Source organism: Pteropus medius, unplaced genomic scaffold (genome assembly GCF_902729225.1).
Source record: "Pteropus medius unplaced genomic scaffold, Ma_sr-lr_union100, whole genome shotgun sequence".
In the NCBI taxonomy this organism is placed as follows: Eukaryota; Metazoa; Chordata; class Mammalia; order Chiroptera; family Pteropodidae; genus Pteropus; species Pteropus medius.
In genome coordinates this window covers 27,548,355-27,562,553 of record NW_024349519.1, presented here as the reverse complement: position 1 = coordinate 27,562,553, position 14,199 = coordinate 27,548,355, and the positions used below count along the sequence as shown (strand labels likewise).

Genomic DNA, 14,199 nt, shown 5'->3' with positions numbered 1-14,199 from the left:
GGGGAACACTGGAGAAGCAGTCAGAGAGCCAGCTTTATCAGGCGAGAAATGGGTTTGCTCCCTCTTGCCCTTTATATCTCCTTCCTCTTCTATACTGCTCCATGCAGATTTGGAAAGAACCAGAAAAGCCCAGAGGAGATGAGAATGGCAGGTATAAAGTAGACCAACACCGTGGTCTTTGCTCTGTTGTGTGCTTCCATTCTATTAAATGCTGATCCGTGGTAATGAAGCTTTGTTAGAGAATGTTTGTTTAAAATAGAGGGGCAAGGAAAGTGGAAACGAACCAGCAAAACGGATCAGGGCTGCCAAAGTCACCACCTGCTTCGTCCTCACCTAAGGCCAACCTGGGGTGAAACAGTCCTGATTTATCCTTTTCCGTATAATTACAGTGACTAATTGCAGTATGTAATAAACTGAAAACGACAAGTATTTGCAGTTTCCTTTTCATAGTTTTTTTCCCTGAGAAGTAGGTATCAAACCTTGTAAAGAAAAAAGTATGCACTGCTGTTTTGGTTGTTTTGTGATTGTCGGGCTGATGCCACTCACCTATTTATTGTAACATTTCTTTTCTAGAGCCAGACTAGGACAGACTCATATACCATACTGATCTGGGTGCATTTCTTCAGAAGGTACGCTGTACTCATGGGGAGCCATGGCTGCCTGGGCTTGGGGTTGACAAGGCCAGGAGGAAATCTATGCATATATTTTAACAAAAAGATTGATCTCTCAGTGAAGTTAAGGAAATAAAACGATGGCACCAAAAAATATGAGTGTACTCTGACCTCTCCTTGACATTCATTCTCATTATGTTCCCAGCAGAATTTCTGTCTTGAGATTCTGCATAGATCCCCTTGCTTTAAGCTGACTGACAGGAGGTGGGCGGGGAAACCAGAGGTAGGAGGCGGGGCGAAAGGGATATATCAAAAGGACAGGCGATGTTCTCGCAGAGTGATTGCTTTGGAATTCTTTACTTTGCCTTATTTCACAATGGAATATTTTGCTGGGGAGGGGGAGGGGTCTTAGGAACTCTGTGAGGGAACTCTAAGCCTCACTCTTGCCCTAAAAATCCTTTCTTCTTCCTGCTTCTCAGTCACAGCCTTTCCCAATAGTCCCTCCTTCTCATCAAGAAGCCTCTTGCTCATGAACGCTTCACAGGGCCAAAGGGAGTGCTCTTATCACCACACACACACCTGATAGCAGACCTTCTAAACTCCTCCAGGCCACCTATGTTGAATTATCCATGGCTTTCCACCTGGCTCAACTGGGCTTTGGTGGTGGATAGGACAGTGCGGCTTGGCTTCTGGATGTCACCACCTACTGCTTCAGGGTAGTTGGATTGCTTCACCTGTTGGCTCCCAGGCTCTTGGATTTCTCTCTTTCTGAAATCGCCCTGGTCAAATGTTATCCAGATTTTTTTCTCACCATAATGTTGTTCATCTAATTATCATGGAAGAATCTATCAGAATCTACCCCCCGAAAATGTCCTTAGTTTCCTTACCTCTTCAAGACAAATTATTTCAGCCTCAAATTGCAAAACTGGAGAAGCCTAGAGCAGAGGCCTTCAACCCCCAGGCCGCAGACTGGCCTGTGGCCTGTTAGGAACCGGGCCGCACAGCAGGAGGTGAGCGGCGGGCTAGCACAGCTTCATCTGTATTTGCAGCCGCTGCCCAGCAGTAGCATCACCGCCTCAGCTCCACCTCAGATCATCAGGCATTAGATTCTCATAGGAGCACCAGTCCCTAGTGCCGAAAACGTTGGGGACCGCTGACCTAGAGGATGTATTTTAATCTCTGTATTTGTTTCTTAGGGCTACCATAGCAAAGTGCAACAAACTGGGTGACTTATGACAAAAGAAATACATTGTCTCACAGTTCCGAAGTCTAGAAGTTTAAAATCAAGGTATCGGCAAGGCCATGCTGCCTCTAAAGGCTGTAGAGAAGAGCTCCTCCTTGCCTTCTCCTAACTTCTGGCGGTTGCCAGAAATCCTTGGCCTTCCTTAGCTTTCTTCTTGTGTGTCTCTCTGTCTCCGAATTTCTCTCTCCTTATAAGGACACCAGTCATTGGATTTAGGCCCAGCCTAATCCAGTATCACTTTATCTGAATGTGGGTAATATATCATAGGTAAATATACATAACAAATATATAGATATAGATATAGATATAGATATAGATATAGATATAGATATAGATATAGATATAGATATAGATATGACAAATATATATGTCAAAATGTGTCATAAGTTCAGAGCACGCACACTTCAGTCTCCAGTCTTGGCACTCATCCCCTCGCACATCCATGGGACCCTGCGGACATGCTCTGCAGGGACCACAGAGGGCCGTGGCCTGATGTCTCACTGGCAGGGCTGGCCCACCTGGACCAGGCTTCTTCTGCGTGAGGCCAGAGGGCAGAGGACTAACCACCCCCGATATTGCCCAGGCACTTTTGTCTCCCTGAGAGATCACAAACTACTAAAGTATCTACATGAACTTTAAGCCTGCAATTTACTTTTTCCTAAGTACTATGATCATCCTTTTAATAGATTATTCTTTTTTGACATTCTTTCTGTCACTTTGGTGCCCTTCCTAACTATATCCAATATTGAGATTATCTTCTAAGAGCACAAGTTTTTCTAAAGCCTCATGATTCTATTCTCCTTGATTGTTCTGACTTTGGAGAGCCGCAGAATGCTCTGGAGTTACTTATTCCCCATGCAACAGTTTATAAAATCACTAATCTCTTTTGAACTTCCCATTTTCTAATAATATATTATTTTTAAAAGGAAAATGTTGACTTCCTTGATTGTAAATCAAGTTTTAAATGTGCATATTTTTTAAGAAAGGGGATCAGATATCAGGATATAGTTATCAGATTGTATAATTTATTATCCACAATCTACAATAATAATCTCTGTGATCCTTTTTGTCTTCCATCTGCACACTGGTTTAATTATATATGTAGAAAGAGATGGAGACAAAGGCAGAATGAGAGGGATGGAGAGAGGGAAGGAGGGGAGGGAGGGAGTGAAGGGAGAGAGGGAGTGACAGAGAGCCAGTCAGCTTTCTAAAAGTCAGTGCTTAGTCATTCCATCAGACTTTGTGTAAGGACATAGAGAATTCTACTGAAAAAGTCAATACCAGGAAGCTTAGTTAGGTATGACAGTGCAAAGACATTTAATAAATATTTTGATAAGTAGCTACAAGAGAAAGTGATTTGTAAGGTAGTTATTTTGCATTAAGCTATGTTCAAAGCCAATTGAAATTCCTCATTTTCATCACCATCTGAGCTGTTTTCTGTTTAGAGGAATGTTCTATTGTAAGTTTCAGCACCTCCCTTAGAGGTGGACGGCCTTAGAGCCTCTGTATTTGAATCTGTCCAGATGAGACTATACTGAAGTAAGTTCTATGTATCATAGACGAAGGAAAGGATTTAAGTTAACCACTGAGACTGCGTTTTGTTGTTGTTGTTGTTGGTTTTAAGCCATTAAAAATATGGATATTTGACCATGAGAAAAAGATGCAAAATAGTGAGTGGCATGAGTCGTTTGTTTCCTAAGAGAAGAAAACCACTTATTTAGTAGTTTACATAGGAAAAATACTCGGTAAGCAAGTAACATGGTTTTAAATATATACATATTACCAGTATAACATTTTATCAGTAACAAATGGGATGTGGTAGAACACTAATCTACAGCTAAGTCAGAATAAAACCTTTTCCTGGTGTCACAATGGATGACACTTGTTCACCTGTTCTATCAGGCAGGCCAAGTGCTGGGGGGAGGGGGAATGGGGATGCAACTCCAAAGTTGGGGCTACATTCAAAGCCTGGCTCCGCGCAAGTCCCCTGACTTCTGGGGATGGGCCCTAAGCTGAGCTGTTTCCCTGTTCTAGCTCTGAGACAGCCCAGGGCAAACGCTACTGCAAAGCAGGCCTCCTCCCAAGACCTGCAGCGTTCACAAGAGCAATCAATCTCTGACTGTTCTTTTCTGGAGGAACGCAAAAGAAACCCGCTCTAAGACTTCTTGTCAGAAATGCCGCGTCATCAGCGTTCTGTTATAATTTACTGAATGCATATATTGCCCTTATTTTTGAAGATTCGTAAGTGCTAGAACATGATTGGTTAGTTTTCTTGGCGGTCCTGACAGTGTCCCTGTGAGTGGGAGAAGGCACCTTTCAGAAAAAAAAGAAAAGGAGGTGACTTTTACAAGACTTCGCCCCACCCTCAAGATGATAAAATGAACATTTGGGAATACTTCTTTCTGTTTTTTTAAGAAAATTCATAGTGACCTTTTTTTAAAAGCAAAATTAGAATTATGCTGTCTGTATTGATATTCACCTTGTACTTTTACTTCGTTGTTTTGAGAATATTTTTTCATATCACTAAGTATTCTTTAAGAATGCAAATTTGTTACCTGCACAGGGAATTATACAGTAAATAAGTAAATGACAACACACCCCCATGATAGAATACTAAAATTTAATATCTCCTATTATGAAAGGAGCCAGAAATTCTTCTGCAATGAGTGTTATTTTTCTCATTCCCTGAAAAAAATTACATAAGTTATACTGTACATGAAATGTTATGGGGTTTTTTTTCTACAGAGTTGATCATGATAATTCTAAAATTAGGCAGAACCATCTGGAATGTGAGTCATTAAACTAAGTAAGGAGAAAAAGAGAAAAAATAATATAGTGTAGTGCCTTCCCAGGAAACTGAAGACCTGCATTATTCCTTGTAGTCCATAGGCTGGAAACTAGGGATCTGAGCAAACACTAGATTGCATGATTTTCTAGAATTCACTGACCCTGAGTATTTGTAATTCACATGCCTACAGAACTGCTGCCATCAAGTCACTGGGTGGTAATAGAGGTTCTTCCCAAGTTGGGTTAACACAAGGATGAAGCAGACAGAGAAGGCACGAAAGCACTTAGTGCTACTCTTACATATTCAGAAAACGAAAATACAGAAGAAAATCCTGTCTGCGGTCCCTTAGAGGGGAGGCCTCTGAAAGTGGAAGTTTGCTCCACTGGCCCAGAGACAAACGGGTAGGAAGCCAATAAAAATCTAGATTCCTTTTGTTTTTAAAGTATCCAGACTAAGGTTTTCACAGCTTGATCCTGAACAAGAGCTTTATTTGTTCGTACCAGTAGAACTTACACTTTACCACATATGAAAATAAAGGAGAGTGGGAAATAAGCAGTTTCCGTGAATCTGAGATATGGCCTTCCTGTAGGATGATGACAATTCCCAGGAAAATCTCACATAACCAGTGGTAAATCGATATCATCATTCTATTCTACAGCTGAGGAAGGAAAGACTGGAGGGCTGGCTTCATTCTTTATTTCACTTACTCCCTCAGAAAACATGTTTTTGGGTCCTAATGTGTGGCCAGCACAGGGTGCGTGCTGGACGTGCTGTCAGGAATGGGGCCACCTCACGGGTAGGACATAGGACAGGACTCACAGCTGGGACTGCTGCTGTCTGCCTGTCTCCAAGTCGCTGAACCCAGCACTAACTGTGATTTAAGGAGAAACCTGTGAGATCTCACAGGAGATCCGTAAAAAACATTACATCTTACTTTATTTTCTTTCTGATTTGAGAATCACCATGATTAACCTTAGAATTAGGAATTAAAATAATTAGTACTATTGCGCTTCATTTCGTGATGACTGGGTGTGTGCAGGAGGTACTTGGTTACCCCAGCTTAGAAGTAAGGCCCTGCACTTTTGCTGCTTCAGCAAAAAGAGTGTTATCAACCACCATGGAAGAGACAAGAATGCTTACATGTAGAGGAGCGACACTGAAAGGTGTAATCACCAGTATCTACCTAGAACACAAGACTCATCACAATCATCAGAGTTAGAGAGAATGGCAAAGACAGACTTTAGCAAATGTTTTTAAGTGATCCCTATCCGTGAATACAGTTTTGGTTTGTTTTTGGCAAGCCAGGAGATCTTATCAACCCATAGCCAGATGAAAACATTTGCATAGGTGACAGATGGTGGGACCAGAGCTTGAAAGCATCGATTCCTGGCCACATGTTTCCACTATACAACCTGTAGGCTTTTTAAGGGTGTGTTAGATTTTCTGTTCTCCATAATGAAAGAGAGAACCTTGACTGAGTCTTATCCCTCAGCTGGTTGGATAGGCCCAGAGACCCAAAAAGCAAGCACTTTGTTTTTGTAATAAAAATATTTTTTGAGCATTCTTAGAATGTCCACAAAAGTTACTCTCCATAGGTTTACTAAAACTGAAGTTAATTATAAGAAATTAACCATATATATTTCAAGGTTTTTGTTTGTTTGTTTGTTTGTTTTCTCATTTCAGATCCCTAGTCAAGGGATATACTACTATGATGGGTTTAATCTTAAAAGCCAATCATATTCCTATGAGAGCTAGTCATCAAAGAAAGCATAAAACCTGTCTGGAGCAGATCCAGGGAGAAACATTAACCAGACATTTTAAACAGTGATTGAGGTGGTTTTTATTTGTGTGTAATTGTTTTTCCTTAACAAGCAATTTCTCTTGCTTTATCTTAAAATGTGTATCAAACCTGGTTTTATCAAAATAAAATAATTTGGAACATTATTTGGAAATCCAGTTTTATTGTTGTATAATGGTTTAATTTACTTGATAAATAAGTTTGTGTTCCAAAGAACACATTTATTTATTTAAAGGAGCTTATTGAAAGAAATAAATCTCTATAAGCTTTTCGTTCTTAATGTAAATATGATCTGATAAAAGTCTTAATTTGGTAATCTGGCAGCAAAATTGTTAATTTTTTACTAATTTTAAAGAAATCAAAAGCATTGACATAAACAAATAAGTTTGGCTCACTAAAAAATGTCCTAAACGAGAATATAAGAAAGAGGCAATTACCGAATTTACTAAAATCCTCCTAACTTCTTCTTTATGTGAGTATTGTTACTTCAATGAAGTCATTAACACAATACGTTGACTCTGACACGTATCTAGTTAGCAGTGATTCAGATCACATAAAGAATAGGATCATTAATGCAAACTCTGGACATTTCTTAATAATCTGTCCACTTTTCAGAGAAGAGAATTTGCTCTGATGAAGCTATTTCTAGCACATCAGTATTGATTGAAATGAGTGACTCATTCAGCAACCATGGAAATCAGCCAAGGAGGATGAGGAGTGGAACATGTGTGCGCACTTCCAGATGCTGCTGCTTTTGTGGACGCGTCTGTGCAGGGACCCACATCTGCTAGAAGCATACTTAATCTCAAAAAACAAACTCATTTGATTTTGCTTTTCCTTCACACTTTTGTTGATTCTCTATAATAGTCTCAACTAAATGTGAAACCAGGCAACCCAAGGCTTCACTCACAGGACCCTATGTTCTGTCCAGAAATGTATTTTATATTTAAAGATGCGTGTCCAAATGTGCTAAAAACAGACCTTTCTCCCAGACACATTTCTACTATTTCTATTTCTAAAATCCCTGGTCAATGTCCAGGCTCCCATACTATATTTATCTTTATATTTATGTCTCTATGTTTCTGGCCTCTGCTTCCGTAATTTTCTGATGTATTAATACATATATACTTACAGGGCAAACAGTACAAGAAAAGGAAAGAACATCGAAAAAATGAGCAACCAATATTATTCACTCGAGCTAAGCCTGGTTAAGTTAAAATATATATATATATATATATATATATATATATTTACATTTATAAATATATTTTTATATTTTATATATATATATATATATGTATATATATAAATTTTTAAATGTGGTTTCCAGAATTATCATCCGTTTAGTTTAAGTAGCACACAGCTCCTATCAAGTAAGCTTGTATCCTTAAGATAGGTCTTCTAAAAAATAACCCATGCAAACCTCAGACTTTTTTTATTTGAAGTCAAATTCTAGTAACATGTTCCTTTAATATTCAGCAAGTATTTACTAAAAACCTACCATGTATAAGGCACAATGAAGAACACAAAACCAAATAAAGCATCGTCCTTGCCCTCAAGAAAATATAAATACAAATAACATAAAGTAAATAATAAGTGGCAAAGACAAGGAACTATATTAGTTTAAATGAGAGAGAGCAATTTATGTTGTTCACATAGGGGGCTACTCTGAGGTGGGCCTCTAAGAATAGGTGTGATTTTAAGAGTAATTAGGAATAATCCCAATGGGAGAAACATGTCACAAAAGATGTGACTCAAAAGCATATCTGCCTCGCCACAGCAGTCATGCAGTCCTGGAAGACATGGACTTGCTTTGATTATGTTGGCACCCCTAGGATCCCAAACAATGTCTGACACATGGTAGGTATCCAGTTAAAAATGTGCCGATTAAACTCAAATGAAGGCTGAAATATAAAATGTACGAAAAGTAAAAAAAAAAAAAAAATGGATCAGCAAAATGTCCAGTTTGACTAAAGGATGGAATATGAGAAGGGGAATAGATTATAATATCTGAAAATTAGGTTGGGAACATGTTGTGCTGGGCTTGATTTGAAGTTTATTAATAGATAATGCAAAGTCACTGGTCCTTTTTAAAATATTAACCTTGCAACAATTGCACCGTGGAATCAAGAGAGAGACAGAGAGAAGTTGAGAGAGACTGGAGGGGAGGACCAGAGACATGAAAATAAGTCAAAAGATTATTATGATAATTTATTTAATAAAATGAAATCAAAATGACAGATGATAAAATCAGTAGCAATGGCTATGAGTACTATATGAACAACAGCAAAAACAATGATAAAGGCAACAATAGCTATTATTTAATGATCAGTGCTACGTCCAAGAACTAACTACAATTTTGATTAATTACCTCTTGGGACTCTTCACAAAGTTGTAATTCACAATTTTATAGGTGAGGAAATTGAAACTTGGAGAAATTAAGTAACTTTCTCAAGGAGGCTCTGCTGCAAGCTCTATTGGGAGGCTATATTTTGTTTGATCCTATGGATCAATCTATGTGGCAGGGACCAGAAACTCACATTTAGAAGCTTTATCTAAAGCAACTTCTCCTTTGAATACAAATGATTAGCTAGAATATCCAGCACCGGTGGTAATAATTTCAAAGTAGAATCTCTGCAGCACGGTGCTTTTTGCAAGGTAATTCCCACCCTTTTGTATCTCCTGGATTATGGCAGGCTCCGATGGTTCGTAGCTGTTGACCCACAAAAGGCTGAAGTTCATTGTAAATATTAACAGGAGAAATCTTCAAAAATAGATGTTTAAATCTTTTTATGGAACTAGTCAAAGATTGACTATGATTGCTTTTTAGAAAGCTCTCCATTAAAATATAAACTGGCAACACAATCTTCTATGTGATTCGTTTTTTAAAAATGTGCTGAGTATTTAAGATGTGCAAGGTGCTGAACTAGACGTAATAAGAGATAGTGAAAAAGAAATTATCTTTAATCTCAAAGATATTATAGTGAAAGAAACAGACAGACATGAGGGAAATGAGTATTCTAGTATTGCTCAAGGAAAGTGTTTTGAGAACACAGAACAATTATAGTCAATACATTGGACATGTGAACGAGCTAGTTTTAGAGTCTCTGTGTTCGAGGCTGCAAGGAATATATGCATGATTTCAGAGACTAAGACAAGCTATGAATCTGATCGTGTGTGGGATGGCACATTAGGAAACTGTTATGAGGTCAATTCTGCAAATATACCAGAAAATGATTGCTCTCGAAGGATAACTAGCTCCTTTTGGTAGCTGTGAAAACCATTAACTAGCTTCTCATTCGTCTTTTTTTTTTTTTCGCTCTCTGTGCATGAAATACCCCAAGTATTCAATAAAAATACACAAACGTTATCCCAGCACAGTTTAAGATCTAAATTTATGGTGTCTCTTTTTTCTCCCTAAAATACCCAAGCATCCTCAAAAAAGCCAGAGAGGCAATTCGTGTACATCAAGAAACCCAAGATCTTTTTAATACTAAGCAACTTGGGTTGATAACTCTACTGAGAAGCTGAAACAATGAAAGACTATCTTATTACACCCTCAAAACTACTTTCTGCTGCATTCGGAAGAGAAGAGTGAAATTATGTGGAGTATCAGGTGCTGACAAGTAGATGCTAAAATCCCTGAAAATTGTTCATCTTAGGTATCTGCCCTTTGTGACCATGACATACCAAGAAAAGTATAAAGTAAGTAAAGCGATTGCAAATTTGTAGCTGTAGTGGTGCTGGAGTCTATAGATCAATGTACGGCAGTTGCGCTCTCCTCATTCCATATGAACCCGGGACCTTGACCTTCACTGAAGCAAGGTCAATGTCCTGCTCTGTGTCTACGAATTCTACTCTTTCTTCCTTGACTCTACAGAGATAATTGAATGAGAAAGATACACACTTAAAAAAGGAACATTATCTCCAAAAGCTATAATATTTCCAGTGTGGATGAGACATACTCCCCACCAGGAGCCCCCACATTCTGTATGCCTTAATAAATATTAGAAATTATTCTAAGGAAGTGAATAGAATAATTATGACTCAAAGTAGTTTTTGAAGCAAATCAGCATCTCTGTTTTTTCTGGGTATTGAGCACACTTTGTATTAGTATATTGGATCTTTTTTTTTCTCCTCACTTCCCTTAAAACCTCATAGTTATTTTCTGATGATCCTTATAGAAAGTGATTGCTCTGTTAACATATGTTGCTTAGGTTTAAGCTTATTAAAACTTACCCGGTTCTGTGATCTATAATTCAAACTAAATTGGTACTTATTTTCCAAAAACATAAAATTATTTTCAAAGGTTTTAAGGGAGATGGGGCAAAAGGAGCCTTTTCTCTGTTTTCAGTGAAGTTGCTGCTAAGCTACAGCAAGAAGGCATCTGTGTTATTTCAGCTGCTCACCTTTATGGCCAAAGTTGCGCCCCAAATACAATATACCTTTAAGTGGCTCTGGAATGGATTAATTTCTCAGATGTTTTCCTTCTTTCCCTTTTGATGATGTGAATTCAGCTCTGGCCCACTTCAGCTATTAAACAAAATAAAATTGTACTGAATCTTAGAAAACTGGTTGTTTTCCTGGCACGTTGGGTGCCCATTTCGGGTAGCGTTTGGGGTAACATTAGAGGAGTGTTAAGAAAAACTCATGTGCTTCTGGAAAATAGACATTTAATATCAGTAGTATTACCAATGCTTCAGTCTTATTTAAAGGAAAAAGGAGGCAAAGTTCTTAGACCAAACATAGGAATGAAGGAAAAGGATGCTATGGTCTCTTCAGGTCCCACTCAACAGCTTTCTCAAAATTCTGTCCCAGAATAACTAATGATCCATTTCTGATTCTTTTTATCACCAATCAGATGCCAGAAACAGATTCATTGTAGAGTACCATTCTGCAAAGCCTAAAGTGATTTTGGGGATTTTCACACCTCTAAACATATCCAAAAAGACGGCACAGCTATTTCATGTTAAACTAGATTTTTAAAAATTGCAGAAACAGTTTTCCAAATAATGCCACTTTCTAATTAAATATCCACATGAATTATGATAATAATTTAAAATAAATGCAATTGCTCATAACTCATTAGGGTTAAAGAGTCATTTTGAGGTCCAAAGAATTAGGAACCTAATTCTTATTAGAGTTTCATGGATATTTTTCACTTTTTTAAAAAACAAAACTCAGAAAGTAGCACGTACATGCATATACCATTCTCCAGATAAGTAGATAAAGCTTATGCATAATCACGGCTGTTTTGTCCCCTTTTCTGAGCCAAGTGACAAAACATAATCTTTTCATTTATTATTTGTGGATTACTCTGAAGTGCAATTTGTTCTAACAGCTCTTACAGAGCACATGACCCTTTAAACAGGTATCAGTGCTGTTCATTTATATAATAACTTAGGGCTTAAGTTATTTTTTGGCTAAACTCTAAAGAACTCATTTTTCTCCCTACTACATTTTGCTACACATTCAGAAGGTTGTTTTGGAGAAAAATTATAATTTCACATGATAGTTCTCTGTAAATTATTCGGAAGTTGAGCAACACAAGGTCTAATTATAAGGAACAGAAGTCTCTAATTTCTAAGTGGAAGACCTCAGTATTCTGGATCACTGCCCTTCCACAAGTGATTGAGTCTCCTAAAATGGCTCTTGTTTTCCTACTTTTTCAATTTGCGTGTTAAAACAGAAACCATTTTACTCTGCAGGAAGTTCTGGGTATTTTGTTCTTCTACTTTACAGTAAAATATTTGGCTTCTCTGAAACTGTGGTCTAGAGGTCATCTTCTGGTTATACTAAAAAAAAAAAAATTATTTTTTCTCCATAATGTTTGGCTTCTAACTCCATTTGCATTTCACATCTGGATCAAAAATTGTGACTGAATGTGACAAAACAGAGAAGGGGCAAGATGTTCACTGACAGTTCCAGAAAGGTTGCTTACGCAAGCTATTTTGTTATTTTTTCAGAAAGTTAGTTTGCAAATTCAATTACCGCAGGGATCTTGTCTACAAGTAGATAACAGATCAAATGTTCCTATCAGACTTGAAGAGCTGGGTTGGTGTTAAAAGGAAGAATCAGAAAGTTAGTTTTCATTGTCACTTACTTTTTGTTCACAGTGTACTTTGTCCTAGATTGTCTCACATCAACCTCTGACCATGAGATAGGTCAAAACCTTAGCATTGCTCCTACTGCAAAGGGGAGAAAACTGAAGCCCAGGGGAAAAAAGCGATATGCCCATGGCCACGTGGATATTAGGTATTGGAGTCATGTCTAGAGGCTAAGCTTTTAAAAAAGTCTTTACTGAGATATATAGTTTATTTGGACAAATCAAATCATAAAATGTGACAATTTTATATATGTATACATTGTGAAAGGGTTTCCCTCATCAAGTTAATTAACACATCCATCCATTCATTTATTTACCTGTGTGTATGTGTGTGTGTGTGTGTGTGTGTGTGTGTGTGTGTGTGTGTGAGAGAGAGAGAGAGAGAGAGAGAGAGAGAAACACTTAAGTTCTACTCTCTTAGCAAATTTCAGAATCTAGGCTTTTAAAGCCCTTTGTCCCATACTGCCTCAGTCCAAGGGATAGATTCATCAGTAACCCCATATGAAAAAATAGTAATTTATTCTTTGGGATGATAGTGTAAATGTCTTTTAAAAATTTGATAATTGCATTCTCCAGGACTCAAACTCAAAAGATAATAAAATGTCTTCTGGCACCCAGTACAGTTTCCATATAAGGTGGATTAGCAAGGTGGAACACCTGAGACCGGGGTTCACTCTCTTAGATACATGGAAGAGTTTGTCTTTGGGGGCTGAGATATGTTTCTACAACTTCTTTTTTAGAAAATGGCTACAAGCCTTATTAACATTGTCCCTTTTTCTACATTTCAAAGGCAGAACGCATTCTATACACACTGCATTATATACAAGAGAAAATACAAATGATCCGTCATTTGGTCTTAGCAGTCCTCTCACTTGTAAAGAATATTTGTATTTTATGTGAATAATCAGAATCCACTGTTATAACATCAACTCAGGGAAAATGAAGAATTCAGGAAAAATGAGGAATTTAAGTCATCTTTTCAATTATATTTTCTAAACCTCAGAATAAATCATTTTATTCCCTACAAGACATTCCATAGATATTTCATCTTTTACGATTTTGGGCTTTCTTAACCTTTAGATAATTTTTACTAGACATGATTAGTAAGGGAATAAACATTGGGTTTGAAGTTCTTTATACTTAGAAGGTTTTATGGATTTAAAAATTCCATCTTATTAAATATACCATGTTACTGCTTGTTGTGTCTAAGCTTGTTTCTTGAGGCAGTGAATCACTTAAAACTCCACTGAAATTTCTCTTTACATGTGTATTTTTAGTGATTGATTATGTCTGTCTGGAAACCTAGAAATTAAAATTTATATTTAAATTTAGGCATTTATTTTCAAATTATTTCAGGCATTCAATTAAATGTGTAGTAATGTTATAAATTAATACAGCTCCATGCATATCTTTTGAGTATTTCTTTAACGAAGGTTCCTCAGAACTTTTTATGTACAAAACACTGTGTTTAGTCTATGGGACAGAGCACAATGGAACATGAAATATAAGTCTTATTCTTAAGGAACTTATAGTCCAATAGAGATGATAAGGCATTCAAAGAAGAGTAGAAGGAAGGAAGGAAGGAAGGAAGGAAGGAAGGAAGGAAGGAAGGAAGGAAGGACGGACCTAAGATGTCTGAAAGAGGTGCAGGGG

The 14,199-nt window shown here is 37.5% G+C and overlaps 1 protein-coding gene across 1 annotated transcript in view; it reads left to right on the top strand.

Moving 5' to 3' along the window:
- Window positions 1-614: 614 nt before the first annotated feature.
- The window catches only part of LOC120618456 (sorbin and SH3 domain-containing protein 2-like), a 127,121-nt gene continuing 113,536 nt past the window's right edge, over window positions 615-14,199 (top strand). Inside the window, 1 exon segment of the mRNA XM_039882685.1 lies at window positions 615-629. The gene's annotated coding sequence lies outside the window, so the exon portion shown is untranslated.